Consider the following 13114-nt stretch of genomic DNA (forward strand, 5'->3'; position numbering starts at 1 on the left):
ATGGTGGTGTTGGAGGGACCCCCTCCCACCCCCTTCTACACAAGTCACGGGCAACCAAACGGGCAGCAGGGCGGGGTGTAAGCAAAGCTGTGAGGTATGTTCTGTCAGGCGGGTGTAAAGAATGAACAACAGCGGGCTATTACATTGACAAAGTGTTATTTTGATCATTAGAGAATGGCTGGCCCGCCAGCCCGTCCCAGCCCACTAAATATGATGTCGGACTGCCACACCTAGACAGGCTGTGCAGCGCCCCGGGGCGTCATAAATGCTACATGCACCCATACTATTACATCTGCAGTCTTCTGCTTTCAGGGTCAGCGTTTTCTTTTTTCTTTCTTTCGTTTCTCTCTCTCTCTTTCTTAACAAGAAGAGTTCATCAGAGCCGGAGACAGCAAATGTTTATTGATTTCAATATCTTGTCAGCTTTCAGTCTTCTTAGAATTTCTTTCCAGGGAGAGGGAGCCGTCACGGTTTTGGGTGGAGATGTTCGGCTTGTCACCTGAGGAAGTAATTAGACTTTGATTTGTCCTCAAGTTAATTGCGGTGTCACTTCGTGTCAGGAGAGGAAAGTGAGGTGGGGGGTTTCAGAGCTTTGGGTGGTGTTAGTGGTGGGGATCTTAACTTTCTACTTAAATTTGGATATGACAAATAGAGGGGGCACTTTTAGCACCTCAAAAGGGTGGATTCCCTCAGCAGTGGTTGGCAGGAGAGCAGCAACACTGCCTCCTTGTGCCCATTTTAGCAAACAATGTGAGAAAAAGAGATCCTCATCATTAAGAAAAGGGAGGTGGGATGGAATTAAAGCCCTATAAGAGCAAGGAATGCATGTCTGCGCTTAAAGGCGGACTAATTGCTGTAAAGCTTTGCTGTGGGGGGTTTTGCTTAATTTATTAGCACCCCCCTTCTACACACATATACACACACACCCTTCAGTGCATATTATGCTTTGGTAAAAGCATCATTACAGAGATAGACCGGTCTTGTGTTTAAATCCAAAATAGCGGGTATTTGGAGAAAATCATTTTAATGCATAACTAGAAAATGAGGGAGGAATTAGAAGAGGTGCGCAAAGAGAGGAAATGAGTTTTTTTATGTCACTGTGCTGCCCCTTCTTCTTTATTTATCCTCTATTTCCTCCTCTTAAGAGGTTCTACAAGCTGCATGCACGCTCTGCAGTGCCAAAAAGCTTTTGTAATGCTAAATTGCATTTTCTCTTATACACTTTGCAAATACCCCCTAATAACAGAGGAATAAAGCACAATTCCTCCTGCAGCCACGCTTGTCTTCCAGAGTAATTTTAACAAAGCTCTCCTTTCAGCATATTGTTTGCTTCCTCATAGAGACCCACAATGCCGCTTTAGACACAAAAAGGCGCCTTATTGTGGCCACTAAATGGAGCGCTTGCGTCCATTAAAGAGTCATTCAACACAAATGATATTGCCAGTGCCAATCTATCAGCTGCATTGATCATGCATCGTTGGCTGTGAAGTGCAGACTCTGGTCTCCTGTCCTGGAAGTGTTGAGCAAAAGAAACCTAATGAGAAACTGTCAGCAGCGCGCAGGTAAACAAATCAATGGTACCCTGCAGGGCTCCCAAGGTCAAGACACACACAAACATACTCCCAAACACACACCACCAAGTCGTCCAAAGAACCTGAGGTTGGAGCTGCCGTCAGAGCCTGTGCAGTGTAAAGGGGCGCTGTCAGGGTCTGGCTCGCAGCAGGTAAAGTGGCTTTAAATGGGATTTCTCCATGCTGCTTCGTCAGTGCTTTACCTTAAGGAATAGTTCTGACAGGTTTGGGAAATATGTTTCTTTACTTTCTTGCTTTAGATGAGATGATTGATAACAGTCTCATGTGTGTAAAACTGGGACTGAGAGGCACTCTATCATCTCCACTCACAGTTACCGAGGCTGCACTCGTGTTCCTGTGAACCGGGGATTTTGCATAGAAAACGACATAAAGTGAAACCACAGTAAAAAACAAGTCCGCAGACTGCTTTAATAACAAAAACGATGACAAGTACTGTGAAAGCACAATCAATACCTGAGTAAACGCGAGGGAAATTCTGAAATATTCATACACTGACATGTTCCATTAGGCTTTGTTCTATGGCAGACTATAACATTGTCTTTACAAATGCTTGTTTTTGCTCTCATAAGCAATTCTAAACACAACTGATAGCTAATGCCAAAGCAGATAAATCATTTTCATTTTTTTTGCTTAACTGGCAGCAAGTGCAACATGTAGTCAGTGGCTCAGTTTTCATCTTTTTTGTTGTTGTTATTTCTGTGTAATGAATAAGAGCTTAATAGAGCAGCCCTAAGTAGCTCATGCTACAGTATGTATTGACTGAATGTGTGGTGAGTGTTCTCATAGTGCACTTACATACCAGAGAAAGGCACAAGGTCAACAGCGGTAATTATTCTGTGGGAAGCACATGGGTCTTCAGTGGGTGATTTCATTTCCTGTCATTAGCCACAGCGATTAAGCACAAGAACAATGATAGCATGATAGCATCAGCAACCACCACACAGCCCCGGGCTGCTCTCAGTATTCTCCAATATTCTCTAAATGTCGCTTAGCATGGGCTTGAGTCTCATGTTGTGTTGTGATAGCCTGAATCCTGAATGCTTTTCTTAATTACCTATGATGACATCTAGTCTGATTTATCTGTCTGTATGTCTGTTTGTCTATACACACACACACACACACACACACACACACACTAGACAATTTATGAGATACACCAGTGGTTCCCAAACTTTTTTTGCTAGTGTAACGGGGCAATGTGATTGTGATTTAACACAGGTGTTATTCTAGAAGGGAAACCCTGCTCAAAAACGGACGGAGCAGTGGAGCAGCCAAGGGAATGCACTGAATTAAAAACTGGCTCATAAAATATAATTTATTATACCAAAACAGTTAAAAATGTAAAAGGAATTAAAACAACCCTGGCCAGGGAAAACTCACAATAAAAATCAATTAAACATAAACATTAAAAGTCCAGTGGCATCCGCCACAGCGTAAAAGTCACTAAAAGTTAAAAAATCCAGACAATCGGAGTGGACAAGGAAAAACCCGGCAGCGTCCTCGCCGTCCTGTCAGCGTTTCCGCTCCAGAGTGCTGGAAGAGAGGGGCAGCGACAGTCACTATTCTTTATTGTGGCTACAGTTGATTATAGTGCGATAAGACGCGAGACCTACCCCGGATGGGCAGAGCTCTTAACTCTGCCCGCCGCTTTCCTGTAGCACGCCAGCCGGCACCAGCCCGTCTTACCGTGGGAGGTAGGGCGCTGTCCCTCTGGCCACTGATTCCCCACCGTGATCTGGCCTCCAGTTATTCCAGCAGCAGAACAGCTCCCTTCGCTTCTCTGCTCGCTGGCGTCGTCTCCTCCCAAGTCCTGCACGGCAACCTTCATCGCCCCCCGTCCGGGCTTGCAGCCGCCAACGCCTGACACAGTTCACTCCACCATTTTTGCCACCTCGTCTCCCATGCCTCTGTCTCTCAAGCCTATCTCTCCGTGGTCTTCCAGGCCCCCCTTTTGGCCTCTGGGACCTCCCAGGTGTGTCAGGTTCATAATCAGGGAGGGGCGGAGTCTTTCCAGGACAAGTCACCAATGAATACCATAAAAACATACAATAAAACCCATAAAAATAAAACACTGTACAATATTCAAATATTAAAAAAGTAAAACATAGCAAAACATGCACAATAAAAAACCCTAGGTAACTTGTCCCTTTCCACCCCATGACACTAGAGCCCCCTCCGCCTTTGTTTTCCAAGAAAAATAATCTCCTGCTTTGCGTTTGTGTGGAAGCCCCGTCAAAAACCTATCAATTATGCTAGCAGTGTCCAAGCATTCTTTTTTTTTTTTTTCATACCACGCCCCCCCACCTCCTGCAATGGCTCTGCACCCCTCCTAGGGGGTGGGCCCCACACTTTGGGAACCTCTGAGTTACACCTTGTTAGAGTCTCCACATTCCAAGTGTGCTTTATTGGATTGAGATCTGGTGACTGTGGAGGCCCCTTGAGCAGATCAAACTAATTTTCAGTGGTCAAGAAACCAGTTTGTGATGATCTGAGCTCTGTGACATGGAGTGTTCCTGCTAGAAGCACTCATAAGAAGATGGGTACACTGTGGTCACAAAGGAATGCACACGGTGTTCACCATGGTACAAAGGGCCTCAAACTTAAGTTCCTGTTGCCTTCAGCTAGAAGCAGTGTGGCCGTTCACTTCTGTTCTCTGACAAAATATCCAGACAGTATATTTTGCATATTTGTCACATATTTATATTTCCGATCATAAAACCAATTATAATATTAGACAAAGATGACCCTAGTAAATAGAAATCATTTAATCAATTTAATAAATGAAATAATTAATTTCATTTATTAAATGGAAAAAAGGATACCCAAACCTACATAGCAAATTCTCTGTAAAATGACTTTATTTGATATCTTCCAATTTCAACATTTGCACAGAGAGAAATGGACAAAACCTGTAGTGTTGGTATTTCTCTGACAAGCATGCCCTTTACTTGCTTTTCCAAGGTGTCGTAGTTATGGCATAAAGGAGATAAAGGATTTGGCTAACAGCAGTCTTCTTCATCCCCACAGATCAGCTGTCTAGGCCAGGCAGGCAAATCCTCTGCTCAGCCCTTTCAACATTATCTTTCATCCATCATCACTGCAACTAATGGCTCAAGCAACCAGGGGGGAAACTAGTTCAACTTCCCCTCCTTCTCAGTTCCATTTCCTGTGATCAAAACTTTCTTCCAATCTATAAAACATATGAAAATAAGAGAATGCAGTAACATCTTAATATATCATCCCTGGCAATAGCTCTTTACCCCCCCCCCATTGACTTTGTATGAGCATAGTAGTTTCACTTTGTCAGTTTAAGTTACTTGAATGCCATTCCTTAATTTGAGGCATGGGTGGATATTCTGAAAAATACATCTTTTGTCATTTCATTCTAGGAGAATCTCTTTCTTTGTTTAGTGCTTCTCAAAACCAAGAGAAATAGAATAGGGAAATCTTTCAAAACATGAGGCTGATAGTCTGCTCTCACTCCCAGCAGTTTTTTTTACTTAAAAAATGTAGAACTTTAAACTTAAACTATGTATATGTATGTATCCATCCAACCTCTTTAACTTGTCCTTATCAGGGTTGAAGGGGGAGTGTGAGGTGATGAGTGTGACAAATATGTGAAGACAAAAAAAGTGCTCTACATGGAAAAGACAAATCAATTGTAAAGACAGGAGTGACATGTCCTAGAGAAGGGGCCCTAATAATTGTATTATTAACAAGTAAGGTTTTCACAAGTGGCCCGGCAGCATAGAGGTCATCCTGTAATAAAGAGGTGACAAGAAGGTCACAGTTTCAATGGACGTCAATATCAGCTAAACACCAAGCAGCTGACTCACTGCAGTGTGTCTTGATAACAAAGTCACTTACCAGGGCATGCCCTGTAGTGGGGTGATAAGATGATAGTAGCTCAAAGGCTGTATTTGTAAAGCTACATATTCATTTCAGGGGAAGGAAAATCATTACTTGGAATTCACTATTCAGCAGCACTTAAACAGAAGGAGCTAACTTGCTTAAGTGTCTCGAGTTACTGCTTTGACTTCATTCATTCTTTATGGAGGACAGCAGGTTGGAAATCCAAGTAAGCAGTTTGGAGCACACCAGTTTTGATAGCTACTATAAAGATGATTAATTAAACTAAATGGAGTGGAAGAATACCGGGGTTACCAGAAGCCTTGAACCTGACACATACTGAAGCATACTGGGGCCTGGGAAGTTTTAAACTATCCCCCAAAGACATGTGGCTGCCCTGAAACTGCCAAATATGTCACCATTATTGTCACAAAGGGAAAAGAATATGGGGGCTGCCAGGTAGGTGGAAAAACACAGACCTTTATTCTATAACTACTAGAGCTGATAAAAAAAAATATAATCACTGAAAGATTCAGTTAAGTATTACAATCTACAAAACAACAAGAGCCAGCAGGCACGCAAGAGCCTGACAAAGACTGAGGGAGGGCACACACACACAGACACAGGATGATGTGCCACAGGTGAACTCAAGTGTGACAATAACATGTCATGTCGGCATACCACTCCTAAACAAGAAGTATCAGCAGGACTGACCACGTACTCTGTGAGAGTAACACATAACCCCGGTGGACCGACGGCCTCAGCAGGGTGGTACACACTTATTTGCAAAGGTTCCCAGCATCAGAGTTTGTCGTGCATGAAACACATTAAGAAAATAAAAGTGACCACAGGCCAGGGGGAGCAACAACAAGCTAAGATGGTGATGGTGATGAACTTAGCATGGTGTCTATGAGACTTCAGCACACCAGCACAACCTCATTGATAGTTTCAATTCCGGTTTATTTTTTCAGTGCTAAATCACAATAATCACCCCAAGGTGCTTTATATTATAAGGTAAAGGCCCTACAATAATACAGAGAAAGACTAATGACTAATGGTCTACAGCTAAGTTAAAACTGATCCTGACTATCTAAAGCCATACATGGTAGCATTGTCCGTCTCATGTGATTATGGGCTGCCATGTCTGATGGACCCTGCAGGGCTTGCTATGACTGATCTGTCACGAAATGACAACATTACACAGTTGTGGCAGAACATCTCCGATGGTCCTCGGCTATGCCGTACTCTCTTAAAAACTGTATTTTGCATTTACTGGTTTTATCGTTGTCTAATGTTACAATTTGTTTGATGATCTGAAGCGTGGCAGAGTCTCTCTCTCTCTCTCTCTCTTTTGTCCTTAGCGGGCGTCTGGCGGCAGTTGTCGACCGCGCAACCAGTACACTGCTGTAAGTGCCGCAGGTTCTCTTGCTTGACCAACGATGATCTTCCACACTTTTTGATCTAAGGCAATGGTTCTTGCCTGCTCGAGATCGAGTCGACGGGCCTTCAAATCATCCTCGATTTGTTTCGTCCATGTCTTCTTTGGTGCATTTCGCTGCACGCTCCAATCGGCGGGGTGGGTCAACCAGAGTAGGCCATGGGGGTAGCGGCTCAGGTCCATTCGACAAACGTGGCCAAACCATCGGAGTCGGCGGCGCTGGATTAGTTCGCCGATCGTCGGTTGGCTGCCGCAGCTGGTAAGGAAGGTGTCATTTGAATGATGGTCGCGAACGGAAATGCCAAGAATGCATTGAAGGCAACACATTTGGAAAACTTCAAGCTTGCTCCGGTCATGTTTGAGCATCGTCCACATCTCCACGCCGTAGAGTAGAATGGGCAGGATCAGGGTTCAGTAAAGGTGGATATTTGTCGCAAGTGAGATGTTGCTCTTCTTCCCGACGCACCAGTGCAGGGAAGCGAACGCTGCCGCCGCCTGCCCAATTCTAGAGTGTATCTCCGCTGATGATGCCACTTTCTTCTCCTCGACGAGGGACCCCAGATATTTGAATTTTTTTGAAGATTTCAGTCGCCTCGGCGTCGTCTTCGGCAAAAGTGGCACTATTGTCGGCGGATCGTGATTGTAGAGTTCGTCGAAGAATTCTTTCCACCGTTGCAGGCGCTCCGCAGTTGACTTTACAAACGAGCCGTCGGCCTTTCTGATTTTATCATTCATCGTCTTGCACTTGCCACTGAGACTACGTATGGTCTGGTACAGCACCCTATAGTGACTTTGTTCCAGTATGCCTCACGGTCTGCTTTCATCTTCAGCCGCACCTCATGGTCTAGCTGACCATTCTTTTCAAAGTTGGTTAGCTTGGCCTTCTTGCGTTCAACGACCAGGTCGAGACACTCATCCGAGATCTACGGTTGTGTGCGACATCGGGTGGGTGGGCACAGCGGCTTGGCGCAGTCCAAGATGGCTTCCAATTAGGGATGGGTACCGGTGTCCGGTGCCATGATGGCACCGGTTCTGACATAAACGGTAGTAACCAGACCGAAAAGCAGCGCACATTTCGGTGCTTTATTTCGGTGCTTTTTTTTCCTGAGCTGTGATACACTTCTAGCCAATCATTTTACGTTTCCCAGGATAGTAGGCGGGGCCAGGTACGTATGTTCTGTTAGAGCAGAGCTACAGATTAAAAATGTCCAAGGCGAAGCGGTCAAAAGTCTGGCTGTACTTCACAGCAAAATATGCAAACTCAGCAGCAACAAGTGCTTTAAGCTGATACTGTGATACTGTCAAAGGAGGTAACACCTCGAATCCGATGAAACACCTGGCGACGCATGGCGTTTTTTTTTAAAGCCGAGAAATGCGCCGTATTTGATAGCTTGCTGCGAGACCTCACACTGTGCACGTTGGGTGGGTTGCCAGTTATCGGACCCGGAGCAACATCCCCCAAAAACACGAAGAGGAGAGTCCTGGCCCCTAGCCCTGCCAGTGTAGCAGAAATGATGAGGATGATGATGGCAGCAGCAGCCGTTCTTCTCTGCGTGAGTCGCTTAATGTTGTTCGAGTGTAACTTACGTTGAGTAGGCTAACCACGTTATTACATTAATGCATGTAAGGTGAACTAGCAAACATCATCATAGCTACATGCGGCTGTCTTCTTGTTTGATGGCAGATACTCCCTTCACCCTGGCCAAAAAGGCTAAAATGACCAAAGAAAAAGTGGGAAACAGCTGAACATGAGAGGGTTTAAGTTTGTGTTTTTTCCATTGTTTAAGCACTGCTTCCAGCCAAGAGTGATACCATATATGCCCCATAGCTGCAGAAAAGGCTAACATTGTTATCTTTTTACAAAAACCAAACAAACAGCTGAACATGAGAGGTTTTTGGACAAAGTTTGTGTTCTCCATTCTTTAAGCACCGGTTCGAGCACCGTTTAAGCACCGGCACCGTTTCAAAAGTACCGATTTGGCACCGGTATCGGATAAAACCTAAACGATACCCATCCCTACTTCCAATATTGTTTGCTCTTCTTCGTTGGCGTCATCACTCAGGGGGAGGAGGGCAAAGCGGTTCAAATATGCGATCTGGAATTGGTATTGGTATTTGGAATTGAATTGGTGTTGGCTTCTTCGCTCGTTGGAGCTTCATGCGCACTCGGGCACGGACGAGATAGTGATCAGAGCCGTAGCCGGGACCGCGCATAGCCCGGACATCTTGCAAGGACAATCGGAACCGGGTGTTGATGAGCATGTAGTCGAGTAGCGCCGAGTCGTTTCCTCTTGGGTTGCGCCATGTCAGACGGTGCTTAAGCGAGGGTTGTAATAGCGTGTTCCTGAGGACCATTTGAGGTGAATGACAACAATCGCAGTCCATTGTCGTTCATTTCTCCATGGCCGAACTTTCCCATCGTTTATTCCCAGCCAGTGCGGTCGATGCTGACGTGGGCGTTCATGTCGCCGGCAACCATGATCATGTCGGTTTGAGGTAGGTAGTCCAGGACGTCTTGCAGGCGATCATAGAATTAATCTTTGGATGCATCGGAGTTCGTTTCGGTCAGCGCGTAGGCTGCGATTATGTGTAGCTTGATCATATCGTCAACAGTTAGGACGGCGATACAGGTTGAAAGGCAACGACGCTCACAGAGAACCGATGGTGCACCATGAAGCCGACTCCGGCTTCTCTTTCTTTCGCCACCTGAGTAATACAACGTCATCTTCTCGTCCATGGCCAGCACTTCCAATAGGGAAGTTCCAATAGGGCCGTTATCAAGGCGCTGAGCTTTGAACATTCACGGGCGATGATCTCCTTCTGCCCAACATGGTGACCAGTACTGACGTTCCACACTGCGACGTTGATCGGCATCTTGGGCGTTAGTCGATGGAGTCGATGGCCAGTTATCCATTTCCCACCAGCGCCCTGGGTACCCAGCGCTGGTGCATCGGCTGCCCCGGATGCGGTAGCATTGGTCGATAAAGCTGATTGTTGAGGGTTTCAAGCCTAGTTTCTCCGATTGGTCGGTTCTGGTTGCTTCGGCAAGGCGACCACCCTCCTCCTTTCACATCTGGGCTTGGGACCGTCCTTGGTGGAGTTGCGTGGCAGAGTAACAATATCAACGGAAGGGACAAACACGTTTTCAATCCTCTATGGACAGATATGTTTAGAGCAGCCTAGCCTTTACATAAACTTAAGTCATCAATGGGACCTTTGGCCACATTTACTGTATGAGCATACATGAGCATACAAAAACAAAATTGTATATTTCAATATATTTATGACAGAAAAGAACAAGTAACAGATACAATTTAAAGCTATCTGGAAAAAAATGTACTTTTTCTGTGAAACAGGAAAACAACCATCAGGAATAACTGCTATGATTTGAAGTCTTGCTATTTAAGCAAACTAAACTTTCGCTCCAAGGTTTTATAGAAACTTACAATCAAGTTTGCACTCAAATCAGTTTAATCATTTAATTATCAGCTTAACAGCTAGAATAAGAAGACAATTTCTCTACCTCAGAAAGTGAATGCAAAGTAAATAAGGAGTGATGTCTTGATGGCTCTGTCTCCCCCTCTTCCCTCACTTCCATGTTATGCTTTTGATTTTTAAGTATGGGTTGTGTTCATGGTCTTCTTCTTCTTCTTTTGTTTGTTGTAGCAAGGGTTCCCATGTCTTTTGTTTCCATTTGTTTCTCTTAGTCATCACAGTCGCATTATTAAACAATTGTTGAATGGCAGCAGTGTTGTGGTATCTAGTCTGTTGGTTTCCTTTGTGCCATGCATTTCACCTCTTTGAAACTACAAGGTGCACAACTTGTATAAATGCAGCATAATCAAGGCTTATGTACTCTATCGATCAGGAATTATGATGTCAAAAAAATCTTTTTGAAACAGTCGTAGAAAGTGAAACAAGGACAAAAAAAAAAGAATTTATAGAGTCACCTGTGAAAATTTAATACCTCCCGAGCACTGTTCCTGGGAGTTAATATCAGATGTGAAAGTTCAGAGAAGGCTTCTCTTTTTCATAATTCAATGTTTGAACATGCAAATACCAAAAGAAAGCTTTAATGTGAAAAACCTGCAAAAAATAAGAATGTAGCACATGAGGGGAAATTAATTTGCAAATCCTCAAATACAATGTTAAACAAAATCCAGGAGTGATAGTCCAGGAATTAAGACATGATCTATATCAGATGAGGAACTGAGAGGATAAAACGATCTCTGGTGCATTACATCCCTCTGGGGAATCCCACCGTTATCACTCTCACACAAAGCCATTATTTTCTGTTAACTGCAAAAAAAAAAAAAAGAAAGAAAAAAAGGATGGACGTGCTGGATGAAAAAGGGGGTAATTGGCATCGCAGTGCTCTGCCGGAACTGGGAAACATCTTTTTCAGTCAGTCACACTGGAAGCAGGGTCTGCAAATGGCAGGTACAGAAGGCGATGTTCTGAACAATGATGCCCATCTTTCAAAGTGAAAACACTCAAAACAAGCACTGAAGCCAGGGGTAGTGTCAGCTTGTTTGACAGTTTGGGTATATTCTTGCAGGTGTTACAGAAATGTAACACCCGCAAGATGATCGGAACTTAACCCCCCACCCCGAAAAAACGGTGTCACGGAGAGAGGTGGAGAGTTTCCAGAGAGACCAGGACCCTGAGATGCTGCTTACACACTGGAGAGATATTCCATAATGCACAACACAGAGGTAACGGTGAAAAATATAGATTGTATATAACAGATGGAGATGGTTTCCAGCTCTAAAAAGCAAACTCAGATCACAGACGTGCTTGAAAGGATAAACAATAATGTGCTCACTGGTTAACAACTTGTCACTCACAAGTCACCAGCCACTGAGCACTCACGGTCAATCAGTTTCTCGCTTCACATCTACTCCATTCTTTCATAACATCCAATTTCAAAACACTGAGAATGTGACTGCAAAAATACTCTGCTCAATGCTTCATAAGGGAATAACCAGTGAGTAACATCATCCTGCTTATATATATAGTGCTGTGTAAAATGACATGCCCTCTTCTTGATTCCTTAGTTTTTTGCTCATTTGGCACATTTACAGGCTTCCAACGATCAGACAAACTTTAACATTAGACAGAGATAACTCAATTAAATGCACAATGCAGTGTTTTTAAATGATGATTTCACTTATTAAGGGGGGGAAAACTATCCAAACCCACCTGGCCCAGTGTGAAAAAGGTAAAAACTTGGTTATGGTCATTTGTTTGATCATTTGAAATGTGTAAGTGTGGCAAAGAAAAACAAAGAAATTAGAATGGGGGAAAATACTTTTTTCACAGGATTGTATAATTTATAATGAGAGATCACAACCACTTGGACTGTAATGATGTGGAGGAGAGTGGGTGGTAAATGACTGGGTGTGCCATTTGGAACTGGTGTGTAGACACAGGACTTCACAAAACAAGTCATTCTTGAAGCCAGCCCAGCTGCTCGGAAGCAGTAGATGAGGCCTGAGATGCAATGCAACATAATTATCAGCTATCAATTTAAAACTTAGGCTACAGTCCCACATGCTGACACATCCATAACAAGGACACACACAAAGACCTTTCTTTAGCATTAAGTATTGACATGAAACTAACAGCAAAGTTGGGGAAGACCACCCCAAAAATACTGATTGAAAGAGGTACAGTTAGAAAATGTGTGCTACAGTGCTGCAAGCCTAACTGCTAATTACTGCTTTTACATGCTGAAGATCAGACTCTGGCTGCACTTAGCTTTATCATTGTGGGTCAGGAATTCCTCCCTACCAACTTTGTGTCAGGATGTTGTCTTTGCAGATGGTCGCAAAAACAAATAATGTTGCGCTAGTGTAGTGAAGTAGACTTTGAGGTAGGATTTTACGTGGTGTCTGCGAATGCAACACTAACATCCACACCTTCCCAGCTGATAATTAACAACCTTATAAGAAACAGCTGCACTTCACTACTGCACTGTGGCATCTGGCAGTCTTTTCCCATCCAAGGTGGTCAAGAGTGTCACGTGGTTAAGCATTACAGAGTGGTTTGCTTTCTTTAGGAAAGCTGTTCATTGTAGTATTCCCCTTTAGAGAGTGGTAAGTGGGACTCTTGTGTTTGCTATAATGTGGCATGTAGTAGGTAGGGTGGACCTTAACGACTGTTTCCCTCTTTTTGTTACAGGATTGTACCATACTGCTGCTGTCTTGTGCTGTTTTGTTTAGTTGTGTCTTCT

At 44.0% G+C, this 13114-nt stretch overlaps 1 long non-coding RNA gene across 2 annotated transcripts in view; it reads right to left on the reverse strand.

Moving 5' to 3' along the window:
* Window positions 1–3030: 3030 nt before the first annotated feature.
* LOC102195006 (uncharacterized) overlaps window positions 3031–13114 on the reverse strand; it is a 43005-nt gene continuing 32921 nt past the window's right edge. For both annotated transcript variants that reach the window (XR_312373.1, XR_312372.1), the window contains one exon: window positions 3031–3598. This is a non-coding gene — a long non-coding RNA (uncharacterized LOC102195006). The remainder of the gene's footprint in view (window positions 3599–13114) is intronic.

The sequence above is a fragment of the Pundamilia nyererei genome, unplaced genomic scaffold, assembly GCF_000239375.1.
Source record: "Pundamilia nyererei isolate P.nyererei 1_Seehausen unplaced genomic scaffold, PunNye1.0 scaffold00501, whole genome shotgun sequence".
NCBI classification, from domain to species: Eukaryota; Metazoa; Chordata; class Actinopteri; order Cichliformes; family Cichlidae; genus Pundamilia; species Pundamilia nyererei.